The sequence below is a fragment of the Phyllobates terribilis genome, unplaced genomic scaffold (genome assembly GCF_046119375.1).
Source record: "Phyllobates terribilis strain yellow unplaced genomic scaffold, ASM4611937v1 Scaffold_82__1_contigs__length_6685932, whole genome shotgun sequence".
Lineage (NCBI taxonomy): Eukaryota > Metazoa > Chordata > Amphibia > Anura > Dendrobatidae > Phyllobates > Phyllobates terribilis.
Window position 1 is genome coordinate 6,637,435 of NW_027362842.1, and position 17,766 is coordinate 6,655,200.

Consider the following 17,766-nt stretch of genomic DNA (forward strand, 5'->3'; position numbering starts at 1 on the left):
CTGAGTAAATGTTTTCTGTGCAAGTGGCGCCGAGTCGATGGCAAAGATGGAAATAGGTTCAGCTGAAGCACAGCAAGTAAGACCATGAGTCTTCACAAACTCAGCATCAACCATGCTGACTCCGGCTCCCCTGTCAATGAACACAGAATTTTTTTTGGTTTTGCTCTCTAGCACCACATCATTAGTCAGGACAAAGCGGGAACTGCAGTTTGGCCACAAATGCACCCTTTGTCTGTCCAACTCCAGACTACCGAGTTAATCGAGTCTCCTTTTGTTTAGGAATTGAAGGACAGATCCCAACAAAGTGTCCCTTTTTCCCACAGAAAAAACAAATACCTTTTTTCTTGTGAATCTCCGGGGAGATGTATGATGTAGAGACACCCCCTAACTGCATGGGTTCTTCCACTTCCCCCAGTACTGGTTCACCCCCAGACCGCTCCCCCGGCAGAGGTACACAACACCGACAAGAAGGCCCCGGAGAAGGTGGTCTCACCCGTCTATCCAGAAGGCCTCCATCAAGACGTATGGCCAAAGACATGGCAGCCTCCAAGGACTGAGGAGCTTCATATACAGCCAAGGCATCTTTCAACCTTTCCGTTAGCCCCTCACAAAACTGACTCCTAAGGGCTGAGTCCTTCCATTTGGAATCCGTTGCCCATCTACAGAACTCCGAACTGTACATTTCCACTGATTCCCCTGCTGAAGGGAACATAGTTTAGACTCAGCCAAGGCGACTCAGTCAGGGTCATCATAGATGAGGGCCAGAGCCCACAAAACTGAGTCCTGTGGTAGCGAAAACGCCCACGACTGAGGATCTCCCTGCAGTAGAGAGATCACAATACCAACCCGCTGCTCCTCATTACCGGAGGAGTAGGGACGAAGTACAGTTTGCAGGCCTCCGCGAACACAAAAAAATTGTCCCCACCTCCTGAAAACCTGTCCGGGAGAGCAACCTTGCGTTCAGGCTGGACAGGCCTACCTGCAGAGACCCCCACATTGGCGACCTGTAGCCACTGATGCTGCTGTACCTCACCATAGAGGTCATTCACCTCCAGAGACAGTCTGTGCAGCCGCTCTGCAACTGAACCCATACCCAAGGGAGAAAGGGAAAAAATAGGTGCACATCCAAAAACACACAGAGAAAAAAAACAAAATTTCTGTCTTTTTTTTTTTTTTCCTTTTCAAAACTTGCTCGGCCGGCGATAATGTCACGCAAGGTGTGGGAAAGACTTAGTGCAACACCAAAGGAAGAGGGAAAGGGAGCCCAGACACTAGGGAAAGAGGGAAGTGGAGACCTCCTAGTCTGGTCTAGCATCACCCTGTCTCAACTATAGTCCCTATATTGCCTCCTCAGCAATTGCCGCACGTGTGCCTCGCCCTACTCTCCCTGGCGAATGGCTACGGCTAGGGATGGAAGGAGATGAGCACTAGTTAATGTCCACTAAACTCTATAGACAACAAAGGTGAACAAAACAGGGGAAATGGCTTAGCTTTAGATGAACTCCAAATAAGCACACGGCCTCAAGCTCCATACAGGACAAAGTACTGCTCCTGCTAAGCCTCACAAGTAGAAATGGAAATAGCCGGCGACTCCCTCTCAGACACACCAGCTATATATATACCCAGGCCAGAGAGCTAATTAGCAAGAGAGAGGACCCCACTGACCATAAGAGCTTACAGTCTACAGGAGAGAGAGAGGACCCCACTGACCATAACAGCTTACACACTACAGGAAAGGGAGGACCCCACTGACCATAAGAGCTTACACTCTACAGGAGAGAGAGAGGACCCTACTGACCATAAGAGCTTACACTCTACATTAGAGAGAGGACCCCACTGACCATAAGAGCTTACACTCTACAGGAGAGAGGACCCCACTGACCATAAGAGCTTACACTCTACAGGAGAGAGGACCCCACTGACCATAAGAGCTTACACTCTACAGGAGAGTGAGGACTCCACTGACCATAAGAGCTTACACTCTACAGGAGAGAGAGGACCCCACTGACCATAAGAGCTTATAACTCGCCCCCTGGGCCGTGGGGCACTCGGATCCGGGCAACAGGGCAATAATGGGGATAGTAGTGGCAACCCGGTCCGTGGCTCAGGGTGGTCAGACCAGTGGCAGTCTTCTATATGTTTTGCAATGTCCGACTACGCCACCCATGGATTGCGGTCAGGGCTAACCACCGCTGCTGTGCAGACCGCTGGGGCAGATGTAAATGTGCAGCACTGAATAGTACAACTCCCCACGGGAGGAGTATGGCCCCAGGGCAGTATATAATGGATGATGGAGGGGATGATTCCGACCGCAATAGCCAGGAAACGGAGGCCTCTTAAACAGTTCAGGGTCTTTATTAGAACAGGTGAAACGACCCAAAAACAGTCCCGGCTAGGAGGGGGCCTGGATGTCTGAGAACAAGTGGAAAGCTGGCCCTGGTCAGGGTGAGGGTGTCGGCCTACCGTGCTCTCTGCGCTCTTTCTGGCTATTTCCCTTCTCGTGGTGTAATAGCCCACGTTCCTGAGCTCGCCGTGTCTTCTCGCCCGTATGGCTTGCAACTTGGGTCCCTTTCTACTCCCGGCCTGATACGGCTTTGCTGGTCCCTTCTGCTGTGGCGGAACCTCCGGGCTTCTTAGGCCAAAGGACATACAATCCCCTGCGGACTGGTTATTTGCTGTAGGACTTGGAATCCTCACAGCCTCAGACACCAAAGTCCGGTAGATTAGTTTCTCTATCTGCCAAGACAGGCTCACTTCGCCTCTTGTCCCTGGCTCGTGGCTCTCCTACTGCCACATGGCCTCTTAGGCTGCAACACAACTTTCTGTCCCTGCTCTGGGACACCTCTCAATCCAGAGACAGGTTGTCCAGTTCTCCTCTAACCCTGCCCCCAGTTCCAGCTTTTATAGGGGCAGCCTGGCCTGGGACAGGAGGTGCTGCATGCTAATAGTCCTTGACCAGAGAACCTCCCCCTTGCTCTCAGACACAGCTTTATTATATTTGTGGCATCCAGGCCAGGGTGACACATTCCCCCCTAGTAAAATTTAGTACTCCGGGACTAGACAAGAAACAAGAATAATATGCATGACCATAAAAACATTATAAGGCAAGTGACACACAGGTTGAGTTCTTAAGGTCACAGTGTGGTCTGTGACCGGGTGTCCATTTCACCAACACAACGGGGTGCCTTAACCAGGTGGGGGTCTGTCCTAGCCCCAAGTCCTTTACAGTCTTAGTTCATTCCTTGGTTAGGCTCAGAACGCAGTCCATACAAAGTCCCGGTTATTAAAAGTCCATAACCTTTGAGTCCGTACGGCAACTGTAAGAAACTGAAATACACAATTACTGATCATGCATGTAAATTTGCAAACATTTCAACACTTGGCAACAGGGTTATTTACAGTTTTAGTGCACCCTATATTCTCCAGCGAGCGGGTATCTGCCCCTTTGTGCTCCTGGTTGACCTGCGTAACCCACTGTCTGGTGGTGGTCTAACCTGGTTTTCTTCACTACCATTTAGAGTACAGTCACTGGCTAGACTTACAGGCAGGGCAGGCAGCTTTCTGCGGGTCCTCTGGCTTACCGCAGGCATGGCAGGCTCACTGTCAGCAGAGGGTTGACTCTCCTGGGCTGCTGGTATAGGCTCTTCTGCCTCTGGAACCTCTTGTTCTTCTTCACTTTCCCGCCCTGGTGTAGGTTGTTGCTGAGTTGGTTGCAGGAAATGCAGGAAGGGTACCACTATGGCATCGTTTATTCGAGTCCAGGACTGAGGGAACTCTCCGAGAACGGTGCTGATCATTTCTTCCTTGTCCTCTGCGGGTTCAAGGTCTCTTTGATCCTCTTCTGCATTCTGTAGTTGCTCGGGGCACCTTTTTAGGTGGTCTCTGGAGACGGTACTAGTGGTTTCTCCTCCATCCTTGGTGATCACGCACACCTTCGGGTTGTCGTGGTCAGACTGCAGTACGGTGTAGGGTTCCCTTTCCCACTGGTCGTCCAGCTTGTGTAGCCTTCTCTTTCGCTTCAGGACCTGCTCACCAGGTTCTAGGGGACCTGCGGGGGCGTGTTGGTTGAAGAGTCTTTCTTGCCTTTCTCTCACCTGGACCAGGCTCTTCTCCACACTCTCCTGTACCTTCTTGTACTGCAGTCGCCTCTCCGTATCCCAGTCCGCATCTGGGGAGGTGTCCTCAGGTGTTAGGACTCCCATCTCCAGGTCTACGGGCAGCTTACCTGGTCTGGCTCGCATCAGGTAAGCCAGGGTACAGTTTGTAGCGTTCACCGGGATATGGTTGTATAAGTCTATCAGGTCCGGTAGTTTTTCTGGCCACAGGCTGCGTTCCTCCAGGGGCAACGTCTTCAAGAGATCAATGACTATATTGTTCATTTTCTCACACATCCCGTTGGTTTGTGGGTGGTAAGGCGTTGTCCGAATCTTCTTACAGCCATAGAGGTTGCAGAACTCTTGGAAGATTTCAGCTTCGATCGCTGGACCCTGGTCTGTCAGGACCTGATCCAGATACCCGTGTGGATGGCAGAAGTATTGCTGGAAGGCTCTGGCCGCCGTTTGAGGTGTCAAGTCTTTTACAGGGCCCACCACTAGAAATCAGGAATAGTGGTCCACGATTGTCAGGGCATAAACGTATCCTGACCGGCTTGGAGCCAATTTGACGTGGTCTAGAGCTACCAGCTCAAGAGGCTGCTGGGTGACGATAGGCCTCAAGGGTGTCTTCTGGCTGGTGCGGTCCTTCCTCCTTAGATTACAAGGGCCACAGTCTCTGCACCACTTCTCTACAGCCCCTCTCATGCCGATCCAGAAGAACCGGCCTCTTATCAGGAACTCCAGTTTCTTCCAGCCGAAGTGCCCCGCCCTGTCATGGTAAGCCTCCAGGACCATAGCTGAATCTCGTCTTGGGACCACGACTTGCCAGGTCAGCTCGTGCGTCCGGTGGTTGAAGAGTCTTCTGCACAGCTTACCTTCATAGAGGAACAGCCTGTTCTTCTCTTTCCATAGCTGCTTGGCTTCCTCTGGAGCATCCGGATCTAGACGGGCGTCTTCTCGGGTCAACAGATCTTTCACCATGCAGATTGCAGGGTCACTATCTTGGGTCTCGGCCCAGCTGTGGTGGGGTAGGGGATTGATCATGACGGTTGTTAAGTCTAGCTCCTTCACGCGGTGGGAGTATTGAGTGGCTCCATACCGGTGAAACGCAGGGAGTTCTACCTCCTCCAGCTCCTCTGGGACTTCGCCTCCGTCAGGTAAGTGAGGCATTCTCGATAGGGCGTCAGCTTTGGCATTGGTTCTGCCTGCCTGGTACTTGATTGTGAAGTCATAATTCGAGAGTCACGCCATCCACCGCTGCTCTAGGGCACCTAGTTTTGCATTGTCCAGGTGTGTCAACGGGTTGTTGTCCGTGTACACGGTGAACTTTGCGGAGGCCAGGTAATACTTAAACCGTTCTGTGACGGCCCACACCACTGCCAAGAATTCTAGCTTGAAGGAGCTGTAATTCTCCGGGTTCCTCTCGGTGGGCCTCAGCTACCGGCTGGCATACGTGATCACCCTTTCTCTGCCCTGTTGGTTTTGGGACAGTACGGCTCCCAGCCCCACATTACTGGCGTCTGTGTGGAGAATAAAAGGCTGGCCATAATCGGGGTAGGCCAGGATCTCATCCCCTGTGAGGGCCATCTTCAACTGGCGGAAGGACTCCTCTTCCGGCTTGTCCCACTTGAAGGGTGGCTTTTGGCTTCTGGAATTAGACTGTCCTATCAGGAGGTCCTGCATAGGGGCTGCCATCTTAGTGAACCCGGGGATGAACCTTCGGTAGTAGCCTACCAACCCGAGAAATTGCCTCACATCTTTGATGTTTGAGGGGCTTGGCCAGCTCTTGATTACTGTGACCTTGTCAGGGTCGGGGGCTACTCCTTCTGCACTTACCATGTGCCCTAGGTACTGGACCTTCGGTTTCAACAGGTGACACTTTGATGGCTTCACCTTCAGGCCATAGGCTTCGAACACCTCTGCCAGGTGTTTTAGATGGTCCTCGTAGGTCTTCGAATAGACAATCACGTCGTCCAGGTAAAGTAGGACGGTCTCGAAGTTTCGGTGCCCTAGACAGCATTCCATCACCCTCTGGAAGGTCCCTGGTGCGTTGCAGAGTCCGAAGGGCATACAGTTGAACTCGCTCAGTCCCATCGGGGTGGAGAAGGCGGTCTTCTCCTTGTCAGCCTCTGCCACAGGACCCTGCCAGTACCCGCTAGTAAGATCCAAAGTAGAGAAGAAGTTAGCTGATTTTAGTGCGGCTAAAGACTCCTCTATCCTAGGTAACGGATATGCGTCTTTATGGGTGATACGGTTGATTTGTCTATAGTCCACGCACATTGTCATGGTGCCGTCTTTCTTTTTCACCAGAACCAAGGGGGCTGCCCAGGGGCTACAGCTATCTCTAATGACCCCAGCTTCTTTCATCTCTCTTAGCATGCCCTTTGCGTTCTGATAATGTGCAGGGGGTACAGGCCTGTGCCTCTCTTTTATTGGTGGGTGGCTCCCTGTGGGGATGTGGTGTACCACTCCCTTTACTCTGCCGAAGTCTAGCGGGTGCTTACTAAAGACTCTCTCGTACTCCTGTACCACCCGGTAGACTCCTTGTTTTTGGTGCAGGGGAATGGAGTCAGCACCCACGTGAAGTTTCTGGCACCAGTCCTCCTTTTGTTTCTGGGAGCCATTACCCTCCGCCTGTGGAGATGGAGGCAAGGGTTCCACGGCCCTGATAGCTTTGTGTTCAACAGCAAACAGTTTGGCGAGTGTAGCGTACCGGGGCAAGTGTACTTCCCTCTCCCCAATGTTGAGGATGCGGACGGGCACCCTCCCATGACGGACATCAACCACCCCCCGGGCTGTCAAAATGGTGGGCCTGCTGTCTGAGTACACGGGTTCTACCATGGCTTGGTAGTCTCTACCTCTCAACCCGATTGCAGTCCGACACCAGATCATCATTTCACTTTTGGGAGGCATGGAAATGGGGAATGGGTCACTCATTCTTACGCTACCGATCTCACCACCAGACAGTTCTACCTGCTGCCGTCTCATCAGGGCTTTTATCTCCTTGTTGAGGACTCTCTGTTGGCTGGAACTAGCATTCACCGCCACCTGTTGTAGAATTACAATTACCTCTGAAAGACAATTTTCAATCACGTTAGTACCCACAGTTATTTTAGGGTGACTTTCATGACGGTCAATGTCCACAATAATCACTCCCTGTGCCGGCAGTTCAACTTTACCAATTTTAATGGTCATCTCCTTGAACCCCATCTGCGGCACGGGTAAGCCATTACTTGCGATGATGCTCAAGTTACTGTCTGGATACCGTGTGATATCAGCATCAGTCCAATACTGCTTAAAAAGTCCATAAGGGATTGTGGTTACTTGTGACCCAGTATCCAGCAAGGCGCTCATGGGGATACCGTCCAGCACCACGGGTAAAACCGGGCACCCCCCAACGTACTTATTACGCCAATTATAAGGGCCTGGTGATCTTATGCCTGGGGGTCGGCCCTCTGCCCCAGGTTGGACCCGTTTAAATTACAGTACCTGGAAATGTGTCCGGGCTGGTTGCATCGACGGCAAATGGGCTGTCCATCCTCTGCGTAGCGGTCTGTGGGCCTCCCTCGGAACGACGGGATCCTCCTCTGTCGACGCCACGGGACATCCTCCGGACTTGAAGCCAGCTCGATGGGTCTTGCCGGGTCCACTTGCAACGCCCGGACGGTCCTGGTCAACGCCGCGACGCTCCTGGTCAGCTCCTGGACTTGGTGGTGCAGGTCTTTCGACGGGGTTTGGTTCAGGGCCTGTGCATCAGCCTCCACGGGGTCCATAGAAGAGGGCGCCGCCTCCTGGTGGTAGGTGAGAGCAGGGCGCCGGGGGTTTATAGCGCCACTGGTTGCAGATTCATGGAGCACCCTTATGGCCCTGTCCTTAAATTGGGCAAAGGTCAGGTCGGGGTTCTGGAAGAACATGAGGCGCAGCTGGGCCCTGTGGGCGCTGGACAGCCGACCCTCTATGAATTGTTCTGTTAGCAGCTTATCCGTTTCCTGCACGCTGCCAGGGTCAGTTTGTTGGATGGCCCTCAAGGCTTCCTGCAGATTTAGGGCATAGTCTCTGATGCTGTCCTGTGCCCGCTGCTTACATCCATAGAACCGCATTTTAATTTCAGCGGAGGTACATGTGTCAAAGGTACCCCGCAGCCGGGCCAGAATACCCTTCACAGTCCCTTTCTCCTCAGTGGGCCATGACTTTACCTCCCTTTGGGCTGCGCCAGTTAACTGCCCTGTTAGTATGCTGACCTTCTGTTCCTCTGTCAGGGGGTAAACCTGGAACAAACTGTACAGCCTTTCCTTAAAGTCAGTTAGGGCATGGGGCTCCCCTGAGTATTTGGGCAGCCAGGCCGCTCCAGGGATGTAGGGCAGGGAAAAGGGCATCACCGCTGCTGCAGCTGCGCTGGTGGTAGTGGGCGCCTCTGTGTCCGACATCTTCCTCCCCCCTAGTTAAGCGTGGCCTACCTTCCGACGATCCTCTTCTGTAGGCCGCGGCTCCGCTGCTGCTGCTCTGGACGAGGACCTGGCGTCGCGTCCTGGTGACGTCAGCGTCGCTCTCTCTCCCTTCCAGGACCTTCCGCAGCGTCGGTGCGTGGGGCGGAGCTTCGAATCTCGCGCGGTTTTGACGTCCACGCCTCTCTTCTTACCGCGCGGCGTCCTGAAGATGGCGTCCGATGGCGGGAAAACGGCTGAAGATGGCGGGAACCGATGGAAGATGGCGGGAGACGGCTGGAAATGGCGGGAAACGGCTCCGGATGGCGGGAAACCTCTTTTCAGGTGTACACTCTTTTTCAGGCGCGCAATACCAGTTTGTGGCGGGTTGGTCACAATCCTGCCGACTACGCCAAAGCTGACTCGCCCCCTGGGCCGTGGGGCACTCGGATCCGGGCAACAGGGCAATAATGGGGATAGTAGTGGCAACCCGGTCCGTGGCCCAGGGTGGTCAGACCAGTGGCAGTCTTCTATATGTTTTGCAATGTCCGACTACGCCACCCATGGATTGCGGTCAGGGCTAACCACCGCTGCTGTGCAGACCGCTGGGGCAGATGTAAATGTGCAGCACTGAATAGTACAACTCCCCACGGGAGGAGTATGGCCCCAGGGCAGTATATAATGGATGATGGAGGGGATGATTCCGACCGCAATAGCCAGGAAACGGAGGCCTCTTAAACAGTTCAGGGTCTTTATTAGAACAGGTGAGACGACCCAAAAAACAGTCCCGGCTAGGAGGGGGCCTGGATGTCTGAGAACAAGTGGAAAGCTGGCCCTGGTCAGGGTGAGGGTGTCGGCCTACCGTGCTTTCTGCGCTCTTTCTGGCTATTTCCCTTCTCGTGGTGTAATAGCCCACGTTCCTGAGCTCGCCGTGTCTTCTCGCCCGTATGGCTTGCAACTTGGGTCCCTTTCTACTCCCGGCCTGATACGGCTTTGCTGGTCCCTTCTGCTGTGGCGGAACCTCCGGGCTTCTTAGGCCAAAGGACATACAATCCCCTGCGGACTGGTTATTTGCTGTAGGACCCCACTGACCATAAGAGCTTACACGCTACAGGAGAGAGAGGACCCCACTGACCATAAGAGCTTACACGCTACAGGAGAGAGAGAGGACCCCACTGACCATAAGAGCTTACACTCTACAGGAGAGAGAGAGGACCCCACTGACCATAAGAGCTTACACTCTACAGGAGAGAGAGAAGACCCCACTGACCATAAGAGCTTACACTCTACAGGAGAGAGAGAGGACCCCACTGACCATAAGAGTTTACACGCTACAGGAGAGAGAGGACCCCACTGACCATAAGAGCTTACACTCTACAGGAGAGTGAGAGAGGACCCCACTGACCATAAGAGCTTACACTCTACAGGAGAGAGAGGACCCCACTGACCATAAGAGCTTACACTCTACAGGAGAGAGAGGACCCCAGTGACCATAAGAGCTTACACGCTACAGGAGAGAGAGGACCCCACTGACCATAAGAGCTTACACTCTACAGGAGAGAGAGGACCCCACTGATCATAAGAGCTTACACTCTACAGGAGAGAGAGGACCCCACTGACCATAAGAGCTTACACTCTACAGGAGAGAGAGGACCCCACTGACCATAAGAGCTTACACTCTACAGGAGAGAGAGGACCCCACTGACCATAAGAGCTTACACTCTACAGGAGAGAGAGAGGACCCTACTGACCATAAGAGCTTACACTCTACAGGAGAGAGAGGACCCCACTGACCATAAGAGCTTACACTCTACAGGAGAGAGAGAGGACCCCACTGACCATAAGAGCTTACACTCTACATGAGAGAGAGAGGACCCCACTGACCATAAGAGCTTACACTCTACAGGAGAGAGAGAGGACCCCACTGACCATAAGAGCTTACACTCTACAGGAGAGAGAGAGGACCCCACTGACCATAAGAGCTTACACTCTACAGGAGAGATAGATGACCCCAGTGACCATAAGAGCTTACACGCTACAGGAGAGAGAGGACCCCACTGACCATAAGAGCTTACACTCTACAGGAGAGAGAGGACCCCACTGATCATAAGAGCTTACACTCTACAGGAGAGAGAGGACCCCAGTGACCATAAGAGCTTACACGCTACAGGAGAGAGAGGACCCCACTGACCATAAGAGCTTACACTCTACAGGAGAGAGAGGACCCCACTGATCATAAGAGCTTACACTCTACAGGAGAGAGAGGACCCCACTGACCATAAGAGCTTACACTCTACAGGAGAGAGAGGACCCCACTGACCATAAGAGCTTACACTCTACAGGAGAGAGAGGACCCCACTGACCATAAGAGCTTACACTCTACAGGAGAGAGAGGACCCCACTGACCATAAGAGCTTACACTCTACAAGAGAGATAGGACCCCACTGACCATAAGAGCTTACACTCTACAGGAGAGAGAGAGGACCCTACTGACCATAAGAGCTTACACTCTACAGGAGAGAGAGGACCCCACTGACCATAAGAGCTTACACTCTACAGGAGAGAGAGAGGACCCCACTGACCATAAGAGCTTACACTCTACATGAGAGAGAGAGGACCCCACTGACCATAAGAGCTTACACTCTACAGGAGAGAGAGAGGACCCCACTGACCATAAGAGCTTACACTCTACAGGAGAGAGAGAGGACCCCACTGACCATAAGAGCTTACACTCTACAGGAGAGATAGATGACCCCGCTGACCATAAGAGCTTACACTCTACAGGAGAGATAGAGGACCCCGCTGACCATAAGAGCTTACACTCTACAGGAGAGAGAGAGGACCCCACTGACCATAAGAGCTTACACTCTACAGGAGAGAGAGGTCCCCACTGACCATAAGAGCTTACACTCTACAGGAGAGAGAGAGGACCCCACTGACCATAAGAGCTTACACTCTACAGGAGAGAGAGAGGACCCCACTGACCATAAGAGCTTACACTCTACAGGAGAGAGAGAGGACCCCACTGACCATAAGAGCTTACACTCTACAGGAGAGATAGATGACCCCAGTGACCATAAGAGCTTACACGCTACAGGAGAGAGAGGACCCCACTGACCATAAGAGCTTACACTCTACAGGAGAGAGAGGACCCCACTGATCATAAGAGCTTACACTCTACAGGAGAGAGAGGACCCCAGTGACCATAAGAGCTTACACGCTACAGGAGAGAGAGGACCCCACTGACCATAAGAGCTTACACTCTACAGGAGAGAGAGGACCCCACTGATCATAAGAGCTTACACTCTACAGGAGAGAGAGGACCCCACTGACCATAAGAGCTTACACTCTACAGGAGAGAGAGGACCCCACTGACCATAAGAGCTTACACTCTACAGGAGAGAGAGGACCCCACTGACCATAAGAGCTTACACTCTACAGGAGAGAGAGGACCCCACTGACCATAAGAGCTTACACTCTACAAGAGAGATAGGACCCCACTGACCATAAGAGCTTACACTCTACAGGAGAGAGAGAGGACCCTACTGACCATAAGAGCTTACACTCTACAGGAGAGAGAGGACCCCACTGACCATAAGAGCTTACACTCTACAGGAGAGAGAGAGGACCCCACTGACCATAAGAGCTTACACTCTACATGAGAGAGAGAGGACCCCACTGACCATAAGAGCTTACACTCTACAGGAGAGAGAGAGGACCCCACTGACCATAAGAGCTTACACTCTACAGGAGAGAGAGAGGACCCCACTGACCATAAGAGCTTACACTCTACAGGAGAGATAGATGACCCCGCTGACCATAAGAGCTTACACTCTACAGGAGAGATAGAGGACCCCGCTGACCATAAGAGCTTACACTCTACAGGAGAGAGAGAGGACCCCGCTGACCATAAGAGCTTACACTCTACAGGAGAGATAGAGGACCCCGCTGACCATAAGAGCTTACACTCTACAGGAGAGAGAGGTCCCCACTGACCATAAGAGCTTACACTCTACAGGAGAGAGAGAGGACCCCGCTGACCATAAGAGCTTACACTCTACAGGAGAGATAGAGGACCCCGCTGACCATAAGAGCTTACACTCTACAGGAGAGAGAGAGGACCCCACTGACCATAAGAGCTTACACTCTACAGGAGAGAGAGGACCCCACTGACCATAAGAGCTTCCACTCTACAGGAGAGAGAGGTCCCCACTGACCATAAGAGCTTACACTCTACAGGAGAGAGAGGACCCCACTGACGATAAGAGCTTCCACTCTACAGGAGAGATAGACGACCCCACTGACCATAAGAGCTTACACTCTACAGGAGAGAGAGAGGACCCTACAGACCATAAGAGCTTACACTCTACAGGAGAGAGAGGACCCTGCTGACAATAAGAGCTTACACTCTACAGGAGAGAGAGAGAGGACCCCGCTGACCATAAGAGCTTACACTCTACAGGAGAGAGAGGACACCACTGACCATAAGAGCTTACACTCTACAGGAGAGAGAGAGAGAGGACCCCGCTGACCATAAGAGTTTACACTCTACAGGAGAGAGAGGACCCCACTGACCATAAGAGCTTACACTCTACAGGAGAGAGAGGACTCCACTGACCATAAGAGCTTACACTCTACATGAGAGAGAGAGGACCCCACTGACCATAAGAGCTTACACTCAACAGGAGAGAGAGGACTCCACTGACCATAAGAGCTTACACTCTATATGAGAGAGAGAGGACCCTACAGACCATAAGAGCTTACACTCTACAGGAGAGAGAGGACCGCACTGACCATAAGAGCTTACACTCTACAGGAGATAGAGGACCCCGCTGACCATAAGAGCTTACAATCTACAGGAGAGGAAGAGGACCCCACTAACCATAAGAGCTTACACTCTACAGGAGAAAGACGACCCCACTGACCATAAGAGCTTACACTCTACAGGAGAGAGAGAGGACCCCACTGACCATAAGAGCTTACACTCTACAGGAGAGAGAGAGGACCCCACTGACCATAAGAGCTTACACTCTACAGGAGAGAGAGAGGACCCCACTGACCATAAGAGCTTACACTCTACAGGAGAGAGAGAGGACCCCACTGACCATAAGAGCTTACACTCTACAGGAGAGAGAGAGGACCCCACTGACCATAAGAGCTTACACACTACAGGAAAGAGAGGACCCCACTGACCATAAGAGCTTACACTCTACAGGAGAGAGAGAGGACCCCACTGACCATAAGAGCTTACACACTACAGGAAAGAGAGGACCCCGCTGATCATAAGAGCTTACACTCTACAGGAGAGAGAGAGGACCCCGCTGATCATAAGAGCTTACACTCTACAGGAGAGAGAGAGGACTCCACTGACCATAAGAGCTTACACTCTACATGAGAGAGAGAGAGGACCCCACTGACCATAAGAGCTTACAATCTACAGGAGAGAGAGGACCCCACTGACCATAAGAGCTTACACTCTACAGGAGAGAGAGGACTCCACTGACCATAAGAGCTTACACTCTACAGGAGAGAGAGGACCCCACTGACCATAAGAGCTTACACTCTACAGGAGAGAGAGAGGACCCCACTGACCATAAGAGCTTACACTCTACAGGAGAGAGAGGACCCCACTGACCATAAGAGCTTACACTCTACAGGAGAGAGAGAGGACCCCACTGACCATAAGAGTTTACACTCTACAGGAGAGAGAGGACCCCAGTGACCATAAGAGCTTACACTCTACAAGAGAAAGAGGACCCCACTGATCATAAGAGCTTACACTCTACAGGAGAGTGAGGACCCCACTGATCATAAGAGCTTACACTCTACAGGAGAGTGAGGACCCCACTGATCATAAGAGCTTACACTCTACAGGAGGGAGAGGACCCCACTGGCCATAAGAGCTTACACTCTACAGAAGAGTGAGGACCCCACTGATCATAAGAGCTTACACTCTGCAGGAGAGAGAGAACCCCACTGTCCATAAGAGCTTACACTCTACAGGAGAGTGAGAGAGGACCCCACTGATCATAAGAGCTTAAACTCTACAGGAGAGAGAGGACCCCACTGACCATAAGAGCTTACACTCTACAGGAGAGAGAGAGGACCCCACTGACCATAAGAGCTTAAACTCTACAGGAGAGAGAGGACCCCACTGACCATAAGAGCTTACACACTACAGGAAAGAGAGGACCCCACTGACCATAAGAGCTTACACTCTACAGGAGAGTGAGAGGACCCTGCTGACCATAAGAGCTGACACTCTACAGGAGAGAGAGAGGACCCCACTGACCATAAGAGCTTACACTCTACAGGAGAGAGAGAGGACCCCACTGATCATAAGAGCTTACACTCTACTGGAGAGTGAGAGAGGACCCCACTGATCATAAGAGCTTACACTCTACAGGAGAGAGTGAGAGAGGACCCCACTGTCCATAAGAGCTTACACTCTACAGGAGAGGAAGAGGACCCCACTAACCATAAGAGCTTACACTCTACAGGAGAGAGAGGAGCCCACTGACCATAAGAGCTTACACACTACAGGAAAGAGAGGACCCCACTGACCATAAGAGCTTACACTCTACAGGAGAGAGAGAGGACCCAGCTGATCATAAGAGCTTACACTCTACAGGAGAGAGAGAGGACTCCACTGACCATAAGAGCTTACACTCTACATGAGAGAGAGAGGACCCCACTGACCATAAGAGCTTACACTCTACAGGAGAGAGAGGACCCCACTGACCATAAGAGCTTACACTCTACAGGAGAGAGAGGACCCCACTGACCATAAGAGCTTACACGCTACAGGAGAGAGAGAGGACCCCACTGACCATAAGAGCTTACACTCTACAGGAGAGAGAGGACCCCGCTGACCATAAGAGCTTACACTCTACAGGAGAGAGAGGACCCCGCTGACCATAAGAGCTTACACTCTACAGGAGAGAGAGAGGACCCCACTGACCATAAGAGCTTACACTCTACAAGAGAGAGAGGACTCCACTGACCATAAGAGTTTACACTCTACAGGAGAGAGAGGACCCCAGTGACCATAAGAGCTTACACACTACAGGAGAGATAGACGACCCCACTGACCATAAGAGCTTACAGTCTACAGGAGAGATAGACGACCCCACTGACCATAAGAGCTTACACTCTACAGGAGAGAGAGGACCCCACTGACCATAAGAGCTTACACTCTACAGGAGAGAGAGGACCCCACTGACCATAAGAGCTTACACTCTACAGGAGAGAGAGAGGACCCCACTGACCATAAGAGCTTACACTCTACAGGAGAGAGAGGACACCACTGACCATAAGAGCTTACACTCTACAGGAGAGAGAGAGGACCCCGCTGACCATAAGAGCTTACACTCTACAGGAGAGAGAGAGGACCCCACTGACCATAAGAGCTTACACTCTACAGGAGAGAGAGGACACCACTGACCATAAGAGCTTACACTCTACAGGAGAGAGAGAGGACACCACTGACCATAAGAGCTTACACTCTACAGGAGAGAGAGAGGACCTTGCTGACAATAAGAGCTTACACTCTACAGGAGAGAGAGAGAGGACCCCGCTGACCATAAGAGCTTACACTCTACACGAGAGAGAGAGGACCCCACTGACCATAAGAGCTTACACTCTACAGGAGAGAGAGGACCCCACTGATCATAAGAGCTTACACTCTACAGGAGAGAGAGGACCCCATTGTCCATAAGAGCTTACACTCTACAGGAGAGAGAGGACCCCACTGATCATAAGAGCTTACACTCTACAGGAGAGAGAGGACCCCACTGTCCATAAGAGCTTACACTCTACTGGAGAGTGAGAGAGGACCCCACTGATCATAAGAGCTTACACTCTACAGGAGAGAGTGAGAGAGGACCCCACTGTCCATAAGAGCTTACACTCTATAGGAGAGAGAGGACTCCACTGACCATAAGAGCTTACACTCTACAGGAGAGAGAGGACTCCACTGACCATAAGAGCTTACACTCTACAGGAGAGAGAGGACACCACTGAACATAAGAGCTTACACTCTACACGAGAGAGAGGAACCCACTGACCATAAGAGCTTACACTCTACAGGAGAGAGAGAGGACCCCACTGACCATAAGAGCTTACACTCTACAGGAGAGAGAGGACCCCACTGATCATAAGAGCTTACACTCTACAGGAGAGAGAGGACCCCACCGTCCATAAGAGCTTACACTCTACTGGAGAGTGAGAGAGGACCCCACTGATCATAAGAGCTTACACTCTACAGGAGAGAGTGAGAGAGGACCCCACTGTCCATAAGAGCTTACACTCTACAGGAGAGAGAGGACTCCACTGACCATAAGAGCTTACACTCTACAGGAGAGAGAGGACTCCACTGACCATAAGAGCTTACACTCTACAGGAGAGTGAGGACCCCACTGACCATAAGAGCTTACACTCTACAGGAAAGAGAGGACCCCGCTGATCATAAGAGCTTACACTCTACAGGAGAGAGAGAGGACCCCGCTGATCATAAGAGCTTACACTCTACAGGAGAGAGAGAGGACTCCACTGACCATAAGAGCTTACACTCTACATGAGAGAGAGAGAGGACCCCACTGACCATAAGAGCTTACAATCTACAGGAGAGAGAGGACCCCACTGACCATAAGAGCTTACACTCTACAGGAGAGAAAGGACTCCACTGACCATAAGAGCTTACACTCTACAGGAGAGAGAGGACCCCACTGACCATAAGAGCTTACACTCTACAGGAGAGAGAGAGGACCCCACTGACCATAAGAGCTTACACTCTACAGGAGAGAGAGGACCCCACTGACCATAAGAGCTTACACTCTACAGGAGAGAGAGAGGACCCCACTGACCATAAGAGTTTACACTCTACAGGAGAGAGAGGACCCCAGTGACCATAAGAGCTTACACTCTACAAGAGAAAGAGGACCCCACTGATCATAAGAGCTTACACTCTACAGGAGAGTGAGGACCCCACTGATCATAAGAGCTTACACTCTACAGGAGAGTGAGGACCCCACTGATCATAAGAGCTTACACTCTACAGGAGGGAGAGGACCCCACTGGCCATAAGAGCTTACACTCTACAGAAGAGTGAGGACCCCACTGATCATAAGAGCTTACACTCTGCAGGAGAGAGAGAACCCCACTGTCCATAAGAGCTTACACTCTACAGGAGAGTGAGAGAGGACCCCACTGATCATAAGAGCTTAAACTCTACAGGAGAGAGAGGACCC